Here is a 19,719-nt window from a genome sequence, read left to right as displayed (position 1 = left end):
TGGAGTTGTTTCCGGTTCAGCAGCTACATTATCATCAGCCGGTTTGCTTAACCGAGCCTTCTTGCTGGGTCTTGGCTTGGCGCTGAGAAAAGATAGACATAAGGATCAGTACAGTATGTAAAGATAACACATCAATAATAAAGACACGTGCATAGCTCACCCAGGAACTATTTTGAGGGGTGGAAGCTGTGTGGCCGATGACTCGCTAGAGGATGAGTGAGAAGCACCCTGATAATTTGAATTAGACGGGTTAAGCGAGGCTGGCGGAAACAACCTGCTTTTGGGCATGAAGTATCAATGGGATAAGAGACCTCTGATCGGCGTTTCCGAACCGGACTAATCGGTAAACCGGCGGAGGTAACTACCTGGCCGCTGTGCCGGGTCGTACGGCGAGTCTCGTGCTGCTGCGTCTTCAAAAGAAAGTTTGGGTCCAAGTAAGCAAGAGGGTGAGAAAATTTTACTTTCCGGTTTGCTTGACGGATTTTTTATGTTGGCAGAGGATCTGAATCGGAGGAAAGAATGGTTACCTCTACGCCCTCAGCATGACTGCCTTCAGCGTCGTCCTAATAATAATCATTGTCAATGAGATGTACGAAAAATGAACCAAGAGAGTCAAGTTCTACCTCTGGTTCCAGATTACCCGCATCGTCATCAGCTGGTGGATCGGAGGATGCAGTGGTCCTTCTCTTGGTAGGTTTTTTTAACAACCTTGGTCTTTGGACGAACTAGCTTGACCGGTTTGTCTTGCGGCTTCGCCGGTTTGTCTTGTGATGGTTTCTTGTTCCAGAACGGATCATCACCCTGTCAGAAATAATCACACTTTCAAAAAATATTTGGACAGAAGCAACTTCAGATAAAAAGATTATATGATTCTTACAGCTGGTGGTTTGTTGAAGGTGCAAAAAGGGAGTAGTCCAGTTTGGGCACAAACAGCCTCCGGTTCGTTCAGTATCTTTTTTACAGCCTCAGTGACTTCTGCATCTATAAGCTGAATGTCAATGTGCTGCTGAGCATCCTACAAACTCCCTGTATACTCACACATCAAACCGGAGCGCCGGCTAAGGGAAGAATACTCCAGCTTATCCAACAACGAGCAAGATCAACTCCTATCAAACCGTTTGCCATGAAGGTTCTAAGCTTTGATAATTGAGGAGCATAGTTGGCCCTTTCTCTTGCAGTCAACCTCTGAGGAAAAGGATGTGTGTTGCTTAGGTGGTCAGGGCGGTAACCCGGCAGGGGGTTTTCATCAGGTGGAGATGTATCCATGCAATAAAACCAAGTCTGGTTCCACTCTTTGGGGTGACTGTGGAGTTTGGGATGAGGGAAGGTGACTTCTTTTCTTTTCTGAACCGCCATTCCGCCCAGTTCCGTGTTGGGTCCATCCGAGAACTCTGTGCGACGGTTTAAGTGAAAGAAATCCCTAAATAGTTTGACAGTAGGTTCCTCTTGCATATAAACCTCACAAAAGACTTGGAAGTGGCAGATGTTGGTCACAGAATTGGGACCGATGTCTTGAGGGCGCAGCTGAAAATTGGCTAGTACATCTCAGAAATTTTTTGAACCGGGAGGGCTAAAACCTCGTCCGAGATGATCAGCAAACACGACTACCTCTCCATCCTTTGGTGTAGGAGGATTTTCTGGGCCAGGGACCCTCCAGTGGATGACATCTTTCTTGGCTAAAGCGCCCGTTTTAACAAGATTGTTTAACTGTTCTTCGGTTACTCGAGAAGGAGCCCAATTGCATTCATAGACTTGCTTGGCCATGTCAATAAAGGATCTGAAACATGATTATTACCGGTTTAAGATTTACAGTGGACAACTATACAGCGGTATAAGGATACAAGCATATTGATAAACCGGATTTGGTTATTCGTAAACCGGAGTCTGACAATGGAAACGATGTAATGCATTGGCGGTTCAACAGGGGACTAATGGTATCTACCGGGTCATCATTTTTTCTATGAAGTTAAACCGCCCAATCTGGTATTCAAAGTGTGTAAGTGAAGGAAGAAACAAGTTTCACATCTTGCTATGGTAATTTCAGATCTACCGCGCGTTGGAAAAACAAAATATATTCTGACCTAATTTCCAGCGTACTAAAAGTTCACCAAGTTGAAATGAGTTGGATATCAAACAGGTGCTAAAACTACTACCGCGCGAGATCTATGTGGTTTTTCGATCTAATCCATGGATATAAATAAGGATAAAGAAGGGCGGCGACGAACACTGATGAACGACAGAAACCCTAAGTGCAGATCTATGGTAAGAGAAAGGGGAGACTTACTGAGGCTGTTGAGCAGCGGCGGCGCGCGGAGGAGCTCTGGTACGTTCAGGTCGATGCAGCGGCCAAGGTTGGTGCAGCAGTCGAAGATTGACGGCGGCGGCCGAGGTCGAAGGTTCGGGCGTCGCGAGGATGACGATGACGCGAAGAGGCACGAGGGGGAAAATGGAAAGACCCCCTGGCCCTATTTATAAGGGCAGAAAGATAAACGTCAGGCGCGAAAATCGAGGAGCCGAATTTTTGGATATGAGGCGGAGCTGTCGCCTTGATTGTCGAAGGCTCATTAATGAAGGTGGATTATACACAGTTTTAAAAGAAACAGGTGACGTCACGGCGGTTTATCATGGTCCTAGAAGATGATGTCACGGCGGTTTACAAGATTATGTGAAGATGTTGAAGAAGAAGTTTTCTTAAGTATTGAGGATTGACATGAACCAGTTCAAATCAATCTGGGGCCTAATGTTGGGGATATTACCACTGGGCGTAAACTGGCCAGGAGAGGCCGGGTTAACCCCATAAGTAGTTCATCTATATCTTAAGTCCATGAAGACAGACGGTGACGCTTTATGAAAGCCCAGGGCCCGAAGCCGATTTAAGGCCTGTAGACATAAACTGGCGTTGATATGTATACTTGTGTTGTCAGATAGTAGTAGCAGAGACCGAGCCGGACACGATTATGAGCTGGCCTCGGGATTCTGTAAACCGACGGGTGTCAACCCATGTATATAAGGGGACGACCTGGCGGCGGTTCAAGAAAAACAAAAAACAACAACTCGAGACTCAGGCAAAGCGTATTCGCTCCCTGGTCATCAAAACCCCATCAATTCCATCACAACTAGACGTAGGCTTTTACCTTCATCGTAAGGGGCCGAACTAGTATAAAACTCTCTTGCGTCCCTTGTCCGCTTTAACCCCTTTAAGCTAACCCGTAGCGATGGCTCCACGACTAAGTCCTTTCTCTAGGACATATGCCGTGACAAAACCACGACAATTGGGATTTTCTCCTCCGACGATGGAGAGATATTCTTGGGGCCCTCTCGATGTTAAGGTATTCATCACCGTTTGGCCAGACATGGTGTGATTTGATCACAGGGATGCCAGAACGAGAAAAGATAACAAAACTAGTAACGAGGAAACTAGCATAGTGAACAAGTTATTGATTCATGGGGATGTCGATAAATCTCACCTCGGGTATTTGCAACATATCGCGAAGCAACAAGAATAGCACACAATAACTAAAGGTTCACTCAAATATTCATTCGTGTGGGTATAGGGGTCAATATGGATGTCCACAATTTTCTGTTGATCATCGATCGAAAGGTATCTGGTCATGTCTATACTTCACCAAACCTACAGGGTCACACACTTAAGGGTCATCTATATTCTGGGTACAAGATAGGGAGTCTAAGAGAAAGTCATCGGAAATATTTCGGAGACGAAGAAAAAGTTTCAGAGAGAAAACTGGAAGTGTTTCGGAGAAACCAAAAATTGTTTTGGAGTAAAACCATCATACCAGAAATGTTTGGAACACGTCCACAATTATTTTAGAGGGTGCCAGAAATGTTCTAGGACCTTCCAAAAAAATTCCGAAGAAAATATGCGCGAAAAACAAAGTGTCCCTGAATGGGGGACAAGATCCCCCAGATCACGGGGAGTGTTTTATGGGGGCACCCTTTTAGCGGGTGATGGCTGGGGGCTCTCTTGGGGGCAACCCTCCCACCCCCCCCCACACACACAAAATGGTGGAGCATGTTTTGGTGGAGGTGGAGACCCGCATGAGGGAGCCCAAGTCTGGCCGGCCAATGTGTGTCCGCCCCCCATGGGGCTTCCTACAGCCTCTCGTGTGTTGCTTTGTGAAGGGGGGGGGGGGTCATTTGGGCTTTCATCCTCATGCCTCCCTCCACCACTTCCTCATAATATAAATAGAGGTGGAGAGGGATCTCCACTTCATCTCAAGTTTCTCATCACATGGCATGCAATGAGCTGCCTCTCTTTCTTTCCTCCACAAAATAGTTCCGTACTGTCGCAAGGTTGTCGAGTCTCTGGTAGGAATTAATTAATGAACTGTGAAGCCTTACTGAATAGGGTGACATCGTATGTGTGCAACCCGGTAGAGAGGTCGTATGTTTGATATTTTGTTCGAGGGACTGTCTGAGGTTCTATCCGAGGTTCTGTATGAGGGACTGTCTGAGGGAGAAAATCCTCGCAGTTGGAAGGTTGTAAATTGCTAGCTACAGGGATCTGCATCAATGATCTTCACCAACTCTACTTCTGTTGCACTATGAGTTGGTAACTGTTAGATCAAACCGTGTATGCATCTTCATAATGGTCCTGGGCTGGTGCATATGATTTTTTTTCTGCTGCATTACCCTACGAGATGGGGCCCACCCTTAGCCACCACCATAAAGGGAGGGAGGCCCATCTTGCAAGTCTGCCGCCCCCTCCATCCACCTATATATACTCAAGGTGGCACCCCCTAGATACACAACTTCTCCCGCGATCTCGGGTGCCTCCTCTCTCTCTCTCTCTCTCTCTCTCTCTCTAGTTCTCCATCAAATTTCTGAGACGCCATGAGGTGGATCCTCCCTCCTCCAGTTCTCCGACGACACCTAGCTCTGGAAGTGAAATACTGATGGATTGTCGATCTTCTACGTATGAAATCCATAGAAAGATCGTGCATGGGACGGTTTGAGGGACATCGAGAACAATCTACACCAACTCTTATTTTCCTGTAACTCAAAGTTGGCAACGATGAGATCTAACCTTCTATGCGTCTTCATAGTGATCCTGGTTCTTGACCCATAGGGAGGGAAAAATTCTACTACATTTCGCAACATAGATGCATGGAGAACTTAGTTGGGACGGACATTTAAGGTCTAATATTTTTTTGGTACAAATGCAAGTTGCTACTTGTGACAGTGTTGGAATTTCCCTGAAGAGGAAGGGTGATGTAGTATAGTAGCAGAAAGTATTTCCTTAAGTTAAGAACCAAGGTCTATCGAACTAGTAGGAGACACCACACAAAAAAGGTAAGCGGTACTTTCACACACACACACACGCACAACAAATGTTTGCACCCAACAAAGGCAAGAGGGTTGTCAATCCCCTTGTTTTCGCCAATTGCAAGGATTAAATCTGATAGTGGTAGATAGATAAAATAAAAATAAAATAAAATAAATTGCAGCAAGTAGTTTTAGGGTCTTAGTAAATATGGAGATGGAGCCGGGAGCCATAGGTTCACTAGAGGCATCTCTCTCATGATTATAGCAATGATGGGTACATAAATTATTGTTACTTGTGTTTGGATATAGGAAAAACTGATTGGAATTGAATTGGACTGGAAATTACAAATCCAAGATGGAAAGGAAACGGGCTCCAATTCAAATTATATTGTTTGGTTGTGCATGGAATTTACTGTTGGAATCATGGGGTAGCACCCAATTCCAAATGCTGTTTGGATGTGCAAACCATGGAATTGGATGTTTTTTGAGTTTGGACAATATAAACTTCTATACATGTATGAAAAATAATATTATGTGTATATTTTAATTAATATATATATATTATTTTACACACATATAATAACATTAATGTATCAAATAAGGTCAAAATAATAACATAAGTAGAAATAAATATGGAAAATGGAAGCATGACACAAAATAGTTTTTAAGTACCAAGAACACAACATGGATAATAATTTTGGTAGTTTATGTCTCTTACACATAGCACAAGTGGGTAGTTTATGTCTCTTACACATAGCACAAGTGGGTAGTTTATGTCTCTTACACATAGCACAAGTGGGTAGTTCACAAACAACAAAATAGTAGTCCATACATCAACCAAACAGGAAAGTAAAAAATCAATCCAAGGTCAAGAGCCATGGCTTCCTTAACTCCTCTGGTAGCGCCATGAGTGCTTCAAACAAACGCTCATCGACGATCAATTTTCCATAAGCTCTCGGCATATCACTACCCTCCAAATTTGGTATCTTCTTTAGTGCATCAAGGATTTCAGTTGGAGGAGTCACCTTTGGCATAGGAAGTGGCTCGTTTGTCTTCAAAAGATCATCAAAAGACATCTTCATCTTTCCCATCATGCACAAGATAGCATCCCCAGTGCTTTGCCTCTTCTGAGGCACCTCAGGAGCTTCTTCAACAATGGGTGTGTCTTGTGGTTCTTGAACACATTTAGCTCATGTCCTAGCACTTGCACCGGTCGCATGATCTTTTGAATATATGGTGTTGATATACTCCCAATTATGCACTACCTTGTTCCTATAGGCACATGCATCCTTGTTAGCCTACACAAAGCACACAAATGTTACAGATGATATTGAAGTTGCAAAAAAAACCACAAAATAAATTTGCTGTTAGGTACCTCTACATATCGAGACCACACTTTGTCACTATCAACCGACACCATGTTCTTTACCCAGTCCCATCCAAAGCCACTCTGAGCAAGCATCTTGGTAATGATCTCATAATGCTTGTGAAATGTTTTAATTCTTCCTATTATGTTTTCCTTCGCAATGTCAACATCACATCTATCCTTGCCATGCTTAATGCAAGCATTATACACATGTGGCATCCAACCATTTTGAGCATGGTCATCATTGTTGTGATGCTCAACAAGGACGGCCAACAATGTTGTGTCCATCTCAGGAGTCCATGTAAGGTAAACTCTTTTTATTTTTATTTTTTGGTCATGCTTCTACAACTATAACAAATGTATGTGCCTAAAAGTAAGATTAAAAGAGCAAGTACGAGTAAGGTAAAACGTATATATTAGTACGAACAAAAGATGAAGCATGTACAAAATATCACACACAAGGCACCATCACGGCCAGCAAGCTACCACACAAAATGGGCACCATCACCAAGCTAGCACAAAAAAGGCACCATTAGCTGGCTCTGTACTCCATCACAACTTATCTAATCGATTTCTAGTTCTCCATGCGCTATAAGGTACTCAGCATACATCTTGTCTGCAAATTGCTGCCTAAAATTGGACCATGCATTTGTTTGTTGGACACTTCTAATTAAAGTAGCATCATCTGCAGGTTCTGGAGTTATAGCCGCTAGCTCAGTATCGACTTCCAGAAGCAACAAATTATCTCTCATATGCTGCCTATCCCTTCGATAACCCACAAGTATAGGGGATCGCAATAGTTTTCGAGGGTAGAGTATTCAACCCAAATTTATAGATTCGACACAAGGGGAGCCAAAGAATATTTGCAAGTATTAGCAGCTGAGTTGTCAATTCAACCACACCTGGAGATTAATTATCTGCAGCAGTATGATCAGTAGCACAGTAGTATGATAGTTTTGATAGCAGCAGTAACAGTAACAGTAACAGTGGCAATGGTTTTGTACCAGTTGTGACAGTGACAGTAGCAATAGTAACCTAGCAAGAACAATATATGGAAAATTCATAGGCATTGGATCGGTGAATTCATTGGATGATATTCATCATATAACATTCATAACCTAGGGTGATATGGCACTAGCTCCAGTTCATAAATTTAATGTAGGCATGTATTCCGTAAATAGCCATACGTGCTTATGGAAAGAACTTGCATGACATCTTTTGTCCTACCCTCTCGTGGCAGCGAGGTCCAAATGGAAACTAAGGGATATTAAGGCCTCTTTTTAATAGAGAACCGGAACAAAGCATTAACACATAGTGAATACATGAACTCCTTAAACTACGGTCATCACCGGAAAGTATCCCAACTTCTGTCACTCTGGGGTTTGCGGATCATAACACGTAGTAGGTGACTATAACTTGCAAGATCGGATCTATAACATAGATATAATGGTGATAACATAAACGGTTCACATTTGAAATCATGACACCCGGGCCCAAAGTGACAAGCATTAAGCATGGCAAAGTCATAGCAACATCAATCTCAGAACATAATGGATACTAGGGATCAAGCCGTAACAAAACTAACTCGATTACATGATGAATCTCATCCAACTCCCTCACCGACCAGCGAGCCTACGAAGGAATTACTCACTCCCGATGGAGAGCATCATTGAATTGGCGATGGAGAATGGTTGGTGATGGCGAAGATCGAAGATCCCCCTCTTTGGAGCCCCAAACGGACTCCAGATCTGGCCTCCCGATGAAGAACAGGAGACGGCGATGGCTCTGTCGCGTGAAATGCGATAATTCTTTCTCCTTGATTTTTTTCTCCGAAATTTAAATTTATAGCGTCGGAGATAGGGTCAGCGGGGCCACTAGGTGGGGACAACCCACCTGAGCGTGCGAGGAGGGGGGGGGCGCCCTGGTGGGTTGTGCCCTCCAGGGACCCCTCCGGTGGTTCTTGGCTCCAGTAATTCTCTTTTATTATATAAAAATCCTCGTAAAGTTTCATTCCAATCCGAGAACTTTTATTTCTGCACAAAAAACAACACCATGGTAGTTCTGCTGAAAACATCGTTAGTCCATGTTAGTTTCATTCAAATCATGCAAATTAGAGTCAAAACAATAGAAAAAGCGTTAGGAAAAGTAGATACGACGGAGACGTATCACCCTTGCATAGTTGTGTAACACACAACACGCATTAATAAGTCGAATCTGAAATATTTAGTTTATCGTCAAAGAAGGAACATGGGATGGCCCATATGAACAATCAAATGGACATGTGTTACCTGGTCCTCTGTGTCAAAGAAGAACAAGAACGCAAGACGTCCCATTTGTTCTTCAATAAGCCAAAGGTTCTCTCCACAACATTTCTAGCACGAGCATGGCACAAGTTATACAACTCCTTTTCATTTGGGGGTTGTTGTTAACTTGCAACTAAAAGTGCAACTAATCCCCGGGTGGTTTTGGTAATTCATAACAACATATAGCTCACTGAACTAATATCCATTCAAGTTAAATATTTTAGAAAGTTCAACGATTGGCATGGCATGGACTAGAGATGTGGACCCTTCAAAGTGCTAAGGACAAAGATTGGCAAAAGCTCAAGACTCTTCATTTATATTTTAGTGATCCAAGATCACATTGAGTCCATAGGAAAGCCAATACTATTAAAACGGGATGAGGTGTTGCTTAATGGTCTACTTGCTCAAATTGCTTAGTGATATTGCTCCAAAACTCTCAACCACTTTCTCTTCCAAATATGTCCAAAACTCAAAGTCAAACTCCGCCCCAGCGAAATGATCCATCCGGCGCCACCGAGTTCAATTGACATAGCCACTGCCAGAAACCCTAGCAATTCTGTTACACCGATACAGATCTCGGTCTCACTGAGATGGCCCTGCAAACTCTCTGCTTCCCTTTGTAACATTTCGGTGTCACTGAAATGAGCTATCGGTCCCACCGAGTTTGCTTGACCAGCTCTATGTTTGCTCTTTGCTGAAATCGGTCTCACCGAGTTCACGTAATCGGCTACACCGAGTTGATGTTTGCCCTAAGCCCTAGCACATCGGTCACACTGAGTGGTTCCAGTCGATCCCACCGAGATTCCTAATGTTTACATTTTGAACTAAATCGGTCTCACCGAGTTCTTCTATTCATTCTGACCGAGTTGGGTCAAATGTAAGTAACGGTTGGATTTTGTGTGGAGGCTATATATACCCCTCCACCCCATCTCCATTTGTGAGAGAGCCATCAGAACGTGCCTACACTGCCACTACTCATTTTCTGAGAGAGAACCACCTACTCACATGTTGAGACCAAGATATACCAATCCTACCACAATAATCTTGATCTCTAGCCTTACCCAAGTTGCTTTCCACTCAAATCATCTTTCCACCATATCCCAATCTGTGAGAGAGAGTTGAGTGTTGGGGAGACTATCATTTGAAGCACAAGAGGAAGGAGTTCATCATCAACACACCATCTATTATATTTTGGAGAGTGGTGTCTCCTAGATAGGTTAGGTGTCGCTTGGGAGCCTCCGACAAGATGTGGAGTTGAACCAAGAAGTTTGTAAGGGAAAGGAGATCAACTACTTCGTGAAGATCTACCCGAGTGAGGCAAGTCCTTCGTGGGTGATGGCCATGGTGGGATAGAAAAGGTTGCTTCTTCGTGGGTGGAGCCCTCCATGGAATCACGCAACCGTTACCCTTCGTGGGTTGAAGTCTCCATCAACGTGGATGTACGAAGCACCACCTATCGGAACCACGCCAAAAATCTCCGTGTCTACATTGTGTTTGCCTTCTCCAAACCCTTCCCTTTACCTTCATATGCAATGTTTTACTTTCTGCTGCTACACTCTTAGAATTGCATGTGTAGGTTGATTGCTTGACTTGTACTAGTTGCTAAAATCTGCCAACAACTAAAATTGGGAAAAGGCTAGATTTTTATTTGGTCAAGTAGTATAATCACCCCTCTCTAGACCTACTTTCGATCCTACAAGTGCTATCAGAGCTTTGGTCTCCATTTGCCTTGATTTCCATAGCTTTGGTGATCATAGCCTTGGTTTCACAACCTAGAAGAGTATGGCGTCTAGCGAGGGAAATAATCACCGTAGAGGTCTTTACTTTGATGGTACTAATTTTGCTAGTTGGAAGCATAAGATGAAAATACATATTCTTGGTTATAACCACACCGTTTGGGCTATTGTCCGTATTGGCTTGCAAGGTGATTTCTTCGAGGATGGAAAAGAACCGTATCATGAAGCGTCCGCGGAAAAAATGAAGATGTTGCTATACAATGCTCAAGCTTGCGATATTCTCTTCAATGGATTGTGCCCCAAAGAATTCAACAAAATCAGCCACCTTGAGAATGCAAAGGAGATTTAGGGTACTTTGGTTGATATGAACGAAGATACCGAGTCCGTCAAGGAATGCAAATTGGATGTGCTTTAAAGTCAACTTGACAAGTTCAAAATGAAGGATGGTGAAGGAGTCGCCAAAATGTACTCTAGGCTTGCTCTCATCACAAATGAGATTGCCGGCTTAGGAAGCGAAGAGATGACCAACAAATTCATCATCAAGAAGATTCTAAGAGCCTTGGATAGAAAATATGACACCGTGTGCACATTAATCCAAATGATGCCCAATTACAAAGAGCTCAAGCCAACGGAAGTCATTGGTAGAATTGTTGCTCATGATATGTCACTCAAGGATGAGGAAGAGCTCCACAACAAGTCAAGTGATGCTTACAAAGCTTCATGTGATGCTCCTACAACATCAAGTGAGAAACAAGTCTTCAATGAAGAATTGAGCATGATGGTGAAGAACTTCAACAAATTCTACAAGAATAGAAGCAAAGAGAGAAGTTCCAAGTCAAGGTCCTACAATGACAAAAGATCTTCTAGTCTTGATCGTAATTGCTACAATTGTGGAAGACCCGGACACTACTCCAATGAGTGTACGACTCCCTACAAGAAATGAGAAGATTCACCTAAGAGGAGAAGTAAAAGAGATGAATCACCACCAAGAGAGAGAAGGAGTAGAGATGATAGTTATGAATGTAGACCCTCTCGTAGAAGCAAGGATTCAGAAAGGAAGGACAAGTCATCAAAGAGCTACACAAGACGAAGAGATCAAGCTGATGTTGGTGAATGGGTATCCGGTTCTGACTCCGACAACTACTCCGAGAGAAGCTATCACTCCGACTCTGACTATACTCAAGATGAAGGTGTTGCCGGTCTTACACTTGTGTCATCCAACTCCTACGACATATTTGACTCACCAAATGAAGGAATTGGAAGATGCTTCATGGCTAAAGGTCCTAAGGTATCACACCCCGAGTACTTTGATTTCAATAGTGATGAAGGTGATTTTCTAGGTGATTATGATTTACTTGTTGACAACACTAGTGATGAAAACTATGATGAAATTGCTATTAATCATGCTAATCAAGATGAAATGAATGACAATGATAAGAAGGAGATTGAGCGTATAACTAAAGAACTACAAACATTTAAGTTAGCTCATGAAACAACTCTAGAGGATCATAGAGAGCTCATAAAGACTCATGAGAAGCTACGCTTCGAGAAGCTAAATTTAGAGCAAGAACATGGGTTCCTAAAGGCTATCTATGATTATCTTCGAAAGAAGAGTTCTTCTTACATTGCCAAGCGTTTACTTTTGTCTACCTATATGCCATAAGTAAAATCTAGCAATAAGAGCAAGATGGATTCTTCTTCTAGTAGTAACAATAACAGTGTTCAATCCAATATTGTTGCTTCTAGTAGCTCTCTTGATTCCACTAATGATTCTCTTAGCCAAGTTACACTTGAGCAAGAAAATAGCTTATTGAAGGGAATTATAGAGAAAGGTGTTTACAAGAGCCTTGCCGGAAGTAAGCAATTTGAGGAAATTGTACGCAAGCAAGGAAGGCACCGGAAGAATCAAGGTGTTGGTTTTGAACGGAAGTTCAATGCCAATGGAGTTGAGTGGGAAGAAGATCAATATCCCAAGACGAAGTTTGTTCCTTGACAAGAGAAGTATGACCCCACTTCTTTCAAGGGAACACGAGCTCAAGATGATCTTCCACCACAAGACCACAAGCTAAAGGGCAAGGACAAGCTTAAAGAAGAGATTGATTCATTTGAAGCTCCTAAGGCCATGGTCAAGTGGGTTCCCAAGACTACATCAAGTTCTATGATACGTCTCCAACGTATCTATAATTTTTGATTGTTCCATGCTATTACATTATCTGTTTTGGATGTTTAATGGGATTTAATATGCTCTTTTATATTATTTTTGGGACTAACCTATTAACTGGAGGCCTAGTGCCAATTTCTGTTTTTTTGCCTATTTCAGTGTTCTGCAGAAAAGGAATACCAAACGGAATCCAAACGGAATGAAACCTTCGCGATGATCTTTCTTGGAACAAACGCAATCCTGAAGACTTGGAGTTGAACTCTGCGAGGCGGCCACGAGGCAGCCACGAGGCAGGAGGGCGCGCCCAGGGGGGTAGGCGCGCCCCCCACCCTTGTCGGTCCCACGGAGCTCCACCGACCTATTTCTTTCGCCTATATATACTCTTATACCCTAAAACCATCGGGGAGAGCAACGAAACCACTTTTCCACCGCCGCAACCTTCTGTACCCGTGAGATCCCATCTTGGGGCCTTTTCCGGCGATCTGCCGGAGGGGGAATCGATCACGAAGGGCTTCTACATCAACACAATAGCCTCTCCGATGAAGCGTGAGTAGTTTACCACAGACCTTCGGGTCCATAGTTATTAGCTAGATGGCTTCTTCTCTCTCTTTGGTTCTCAATACAAAGTTCTCCTCGATGTTCTTGGAGATCTATTCGATGTAATACTCTTTTGCGGTGTGTTTGCCGAGACCCGATGAATTGTGGATTTATGAACTTGATTATCTATGCATATTATTTGGTTCTTCTCTAAATTCTTATATGCATGATTTGATATCTTTGCAAGTCTCTTCGAATTATCGGTTTAGTTTGGCCTACTAGATTGATCTTTCTTGCAATGGGAGAAGTGCTTAGCTTTGGGTTCAATCTTGCGGTGTCCTTTCCTAGTGACAGTAGGGGCAACAAGGCACATATTGTATTGTTGCCATCGAGGATAAAAAGATGGGGTTTATATCATATTGCTTGAGTTTATCCCTCTACATCATGTCATCTTGCCTAATGCGTTACTCTGTTCTTATGAACTTAATACTCTAGATGCATGCTGGATAGCGGTCGATGTGTGGAGTAATAGTAGTAGATGCAAAATTGTTTCGGTCTACTTGACATGGGCGTGATGCCTATATTCATGATCATCGCCTTAGATATCATCATAACTATGCGCTTTTCTATCAATTGCTCGGCAGTAATTATTCACCCACTGTAATACATGCTATCTTGAGAGAAGCCACTAGTGAAACCTATGGCCCCCGGGTCTCTTTCTTATTATATTGCATCTCTTTTATTTACATCGCATCTAGTTTACTATTTTGCAATCTTTACTTTCCAATTTATATAACAAAAATACCAAAAATATTTATCTTATTATCTTTATCAGATCTCACTTTTGCGAGTGGCCGTGAAGGGATTGACAACCCCTTTATCGCGTTGGTTGCAAGGTTCTTGATTGTTTGTGCACGTACTAGGTGACTTGTGTGTTGTCTCCTACTGGATTGATACCTTGGTTCTCAAAAACTGAGGGAAATACTTACGGTACTTTGCTGCATCACCCTTTCCTCTTCAAGGAAAAACCAACGCATGCTCAAGATGTAGCAAGAAGGATTTCTGGCGCCGTTGCCGGGGAGATCTACGCTCAAGTCAAGACATACTAAGTACCCATCACAAACTCTTCTCCCTCGCATTACATTATTTGTCATTCGCCTCTCGTTTTCCTCTCCCCCACTTCTAAAACGATTTTTGAAAACCTTTGCCTTTTCTTCGCCTCTCTTCCGTTCGCTTCTTTTTGCTTGCTTCTTGTTTGCTTGTGTGTTGGATTGACTGTTGGTCATGATGGCTCAAGATAATACTAAATTGTGTGACTTTTCTAATACCAACAATAATGATTTTATTAGCACTCCGATTGCTCCTACTACCGATGCTGAATCTTGTGAAATCAATACCGCTTTGTTGAATCTTGTTATGAAATATCAATTTTCTGGCCTTCCTAGTGAAGATGTCGCTACCCATCTAAACAACTTCGTTGATTTGTGTGATATGCAAAAGAAGAAATATGTGGATAACGATATTGTTAGATTGAAGCTATTTCCGTTTTTGCTTAGAGATCGTGCTAAAGCTTGGTTCTCTTCTTTGCCTAAAAAAGTATTGATTCATGGAATAAGTGCAAAGATGTTTTTATCTCTAAGTATTTTCCTCCCGCTAAGATCATCTCTCTTAGAAACGATATTATGAATTTTAAGCAACTTGATCATGAGCATGTTGCACAAGCTTGGGAGAGGATGAAATTAATGATACTTAATTGCCCTACACATGGTTTGAATTTATGAATGATTATACAGAAAAATTATGCTGGATTGAATTTTGCTTCTAGAAATCTTTTAGATTCGGCCGCGGGAGGCACTTTTATGGAAATCACTTTAGGAGAAGCTACTAAACTCCTAGATAATATTATGGTTAATTATTCTCAATGGCACACTGAAAGATCCACTAGTAAAAAGGTTCATGCTATTGAAGAGATTAATGTTTTGAGTGGAAAGATGGATGAACTTATGAAATTGCTTGCTAATAAAAGTGTTTCTTCTAATCCTAATGATATGCCTTTGTCCACTTTGATTGAGAATAATAATGAATCTATGGATGTGAATTTTGTTAGTAGGAACAATTTTGGTAACAACGCGTATAGAGGAAATTTTAATTCTAGGCCGTTTCCTAGTAATTCCTCTAATAAATATGGTAATTCCTACAACAACTCTTATGGAAATTTTAATAAGATGCCCTCTGATTTTGAGACTAGTGTTAAATAATTTATGAATTCACAAAAGAATTTCAATGCTTTGCTTGAAGAAAAATTGCCTAAGATTGATGAGTTGGCTAGGAACGTGGATAGAATTTCTCTTGATGTTGATTCTTTGAAACTTAGATCTATTCCACCAATCATGACATCAATGAGTCTCTCAAAGCCATGATAATTTCCATTGATGAGTGCAAAGAAAGAACCGCTAGGATGCGTGCTAAAAAAATATTGCTTTGTGAAACCGTGTTCTTCTAGTTTTTATGATAATAATAATAATAATGAAGATCTACAAGTGATTGATGTGACTCCTATTAAATCTTTATTTTCAAATATGAATCTTGATAAAGATGGGACTGGAGATGAGTCAACTTTAGTTAAAAGTGGGATTGAAGAGGTCAAAACTTTACATAGCAATGAACCCACTATTTTGGATTTCAAGGAATTTAATTATGATAATTGTTCTTTGATAGATTGTATTTCCTTGTTGCAATCCGTGTTAAATTCACCTCATGCTTATAATCAAAATAAAGCTTTTACCAAACACATCGTTGATGCTTTAATGCAATCCCACAAAGAAAAGCTTGAACTAGAAGTTTCTATCCCTAGAAAACTTTATGATGAGTGGGAACCTACTATTAAAATTAAGATTAAAGATTATGAATGCTATGCTTTATGTGATTTGGGTGCTAGTGTTTCCATGATTCCAAAAACTTTCTGTGATGTGCTAGGTTTTCGTGAATTTGATGATTGTTCTTTAAATTTGCATCTTGCGGATTCCACCATTAAGAAACCTATGGGAAGGATTAATGATGTTCTTATTGTTGCAAGTAGGAATTATGTGCCCGTAGATTTCATTGTTCTTGATATAGATTGCAATCCTACATGCCCTATTGTTCTTGGTAGACATTTCCTTAGAACGATTGGTGCAATTATTGATATGAAAGAAGGAAATATTAGATTCCAATTTCCATTAAGGAAATCCATGGAACACTTTCCTAGGAAGAAAATTAAATTGCCTTATGAATCTATTATGAGAGCCACTTATGGATTGCATACCAAAGATGACAATACCTAGATCTATTCTTGCTTTTATGCCTAGCTAGGGGCGTTAAACGATAGCGCTTGTTGGGAGGCAACCCAATTTTATTTTTGTTCTTTACTTTTTGTTCCTGTTTAGTAATAAATAATTCATCTAGCTTCTGTTTAGATGTGGGTTTATGTTTTAATTAGTGTTTGTGCCAAGTAGAACCTTTGGGAAGACTTGGGTGAAGTCTTTGCGATCTTGCTGTAAGAAACAGAAACTTTTGCGCTCACGAGAATAGCTGCAATTGTTTACTGGAGAGTGCTTTTAGGTTGATTCTTTTTGAAGATTATTAATAGAGAAATTACTCACGTCCACCAATTTATTTCAGAATTTTTGGTGTTCCATAAGTATGCGTTTGATACAGATTTCTATAGACTGTTCTGTTTTTGACAGATTCTGTTTTTCGTGTGTTGTTTGCTTATTTTGATGAATCTATGAGTAGTATCGGGGGGTATGAACCATAGAGAAGTTGGAATACAGTAGGTTTACCACCAATATGAATAAAGAATGAGTTCATTACAGTACCTTAAAGTGGTGATTTATTTTCTTATACTAACGGAGCTCATGAGATTTTCTGTTTAAGTTTTGTGTTGTGAAATTTTCAAGTTTTTGGGTAAAGATTTGATGGATTTTGGAATAAGGAGTGGCAAGAGCCTAAGCTTGGGGATGCCCAAGGCACCCCAAGGTAAAATTCGAGGACAACCAAAAGCCTAAGCTTGGGGATGCATCGGAAGGCATTCCCTCTTTCATCTTCATCTATCGGTAACTTTACTTGAGGCTATATTTTTATTCACCACATGATACACTACGAAAAAAGACACATCCGTGACATTTTGGGATGAACGAATTTTTTTCTGTCATACTTATGACACTTCTATGACAATAATTGTGACAAAACACGGTATCATCATAGATGTGGTGGGGTCCTACTTCTATGACAAAAAAACATGACAGAAAATGGGCTTTTCGTCCTGGGCGGGCCGGAGACGCAGCTGCATGACATTCTTTGGGCCGTCCATGACGGAAAAAACCGTGGTAGAAGCGAGGGTGAGGAAAATATCGGGGGTGTTCCCGGGTACGGTGGGTGGTCGGGGCCGAGCGATGCGCGTTTCTCTCGTACACGCACGCGCGTGGGTGCGAGGCGTTGGGCTCTAACTGAACCCGAGCGAGGCATTGGGCTCTAGCTGAACCCGAGCGATTGCACTACAGGCTACGCGTTACTGAACCCGAGCGATCGATCGATGGCTGTTAACTGAATCCGATCGAGTGATTCCTTCGCTACTGCTGCTAACTGAAGCCGATCGATGCTGCCTCTGGATGAACAGTGACCGTTGCTGGGGGGTTTGGATGAACAGTTCCTGGTGGGGGTGGATGAACAGGACCCCGTGGTGTTGCCTCTAGATGAACAGGACCCCGATTGATCGAGCCGGTTGGGGCTGGATGAACAGGACCCCGTGGGGGGCTGGATGAACAGGACCACCCCATGGAGGGCTGGATGAACAGTAGACGGTGGAGGGCTAGATGAACAGTAGCCCGTGGAGGGGTGGTTGAACAGGAGCACGTGGAGAGGGCTGGTTGAACAGTAGCCGGTGAAGTAGCGCACGGTGGAGGCTGGATGAACAGGAGCCCGTGGATGAACGGTCGCAGGTGGAGGCTGGAGGAGGTCGACGGTGGATGAACAGTAGCCCGTGGAGGCTGGAGGGGGTCGGCGGTGGAGATGAACAGTATCCCGCGGAGTCCCGTTTTGCGGTACGCCACACCCCTCCCGATGAACAGGACCCCCGTTTCAACCGTAGCACTCCAACACAAGTTCGTTTCCTCTGTTTTGCGGTACGCCACACCCCTCCCGATCAACAGGACCCCCGTTTCAACCGTAGGTGGTCCGTTTCCTCCGTTTTGCGGTACGCCAGACCCCTCCCAATGAACATGATCCCGTTTCGAACGTGGCCGGTCGAACACAAGGCCGTTTCCTCCGTTTTGCGGTACGCCAGGCCTCGTTTCCATCGGCTGTTCCGTCGAAGCCCTCCCGATGAACACGACGACGCATTCTGTTCCGACCCAGCCGGTTGGCTCCCCATGAACATGACGACGACGCTGTTTCTCCGTTCTGACCCAGCCATGTACACGAGCCCAGGCCGTACGTACGTGCGAGTAGGCGTTCGAGACCCCGCCCGTATGTACGTACGTGGCTATATTTACTTTCTTGCACCCTGGCTGCTGTACGTACGTGTACATGCTACGTGCGCGCCTCTACTACGACACATGCGCGCCTCTACATCGACCAGTATGTACGTACACGTTCGCGACCAGAATGACAACGCTACATACGCTTCGACCAGGTGGGTCCCGACTGTCAGGCACTTCCTTGCGTGCGAAGATGTAGCTGGTGGGTCCCAGCAGTCAGGGGGGCGAATCATTTTTTTTGCCCGAACGCACTTCCTTGCGTGCGAAGATGTAGCTGGTGGGTCCCAGCAGTCAGGGGGAAACGTTTTTTTTGCGAAATACGGTGGCCCATTCGGTGGGTCCCCGCTGTCAGGTGGAGGAATAATTATTTTGCGCGTAATAAGGAGGCACTTCCTTGCTGTGGCCGTGAACCCAGCTATCAGCCTCTCCACGTACAGTCCACGTCCGATGGAAGCCGTTCCTTGACCACGTTGACCACGCCGCGCCGAGAGCACCAGGGCGGTGGACGACGGAGAGGCCTAGGAAGGGGACGGCGCGGAGCCGGGGAAGACGCGACAGTAGATGACCACGCGTAGAGGAGTACGAGGGTTCACTGGTTCGCTGCGGTGTGAGGCTGTCGTCGCTGCAGAATAACAGGGGGTGTGGGTGAGTAGAGGGATGGCCTGGCCAGCGGTGGGAATAGTAGGGGGCGGTGAGGCCTCCGCGGCAGCACAACCGGCCACGGGAGGCAGGAGCATGTGGCACGACCGGCGCTGCTTTGGGCGGCTCGAGCAAGAAGACCAGAGGTTGAAGAAGCACTACGGCCGTTGCATGGACA

This window comes from Aegilops tauschii, chromosome 7, assembly GCF_002575655.3.
Source record: "Aegilops tauschii subsp. strangulata cultivar AL8/78 chromosome 7, Aet v6.0, whole genome shotgun sequence".
Classification (NCBI taxonomy): domain Eukaryota; kingdom Viridiplantae; phylum Streptophyta; class Magnoliopsida; order Poales; family Poaceae; genus Aegilops; species Aegilops tauschii.
Note: the sequence above shows the minus strand (reverse complement) of the source record.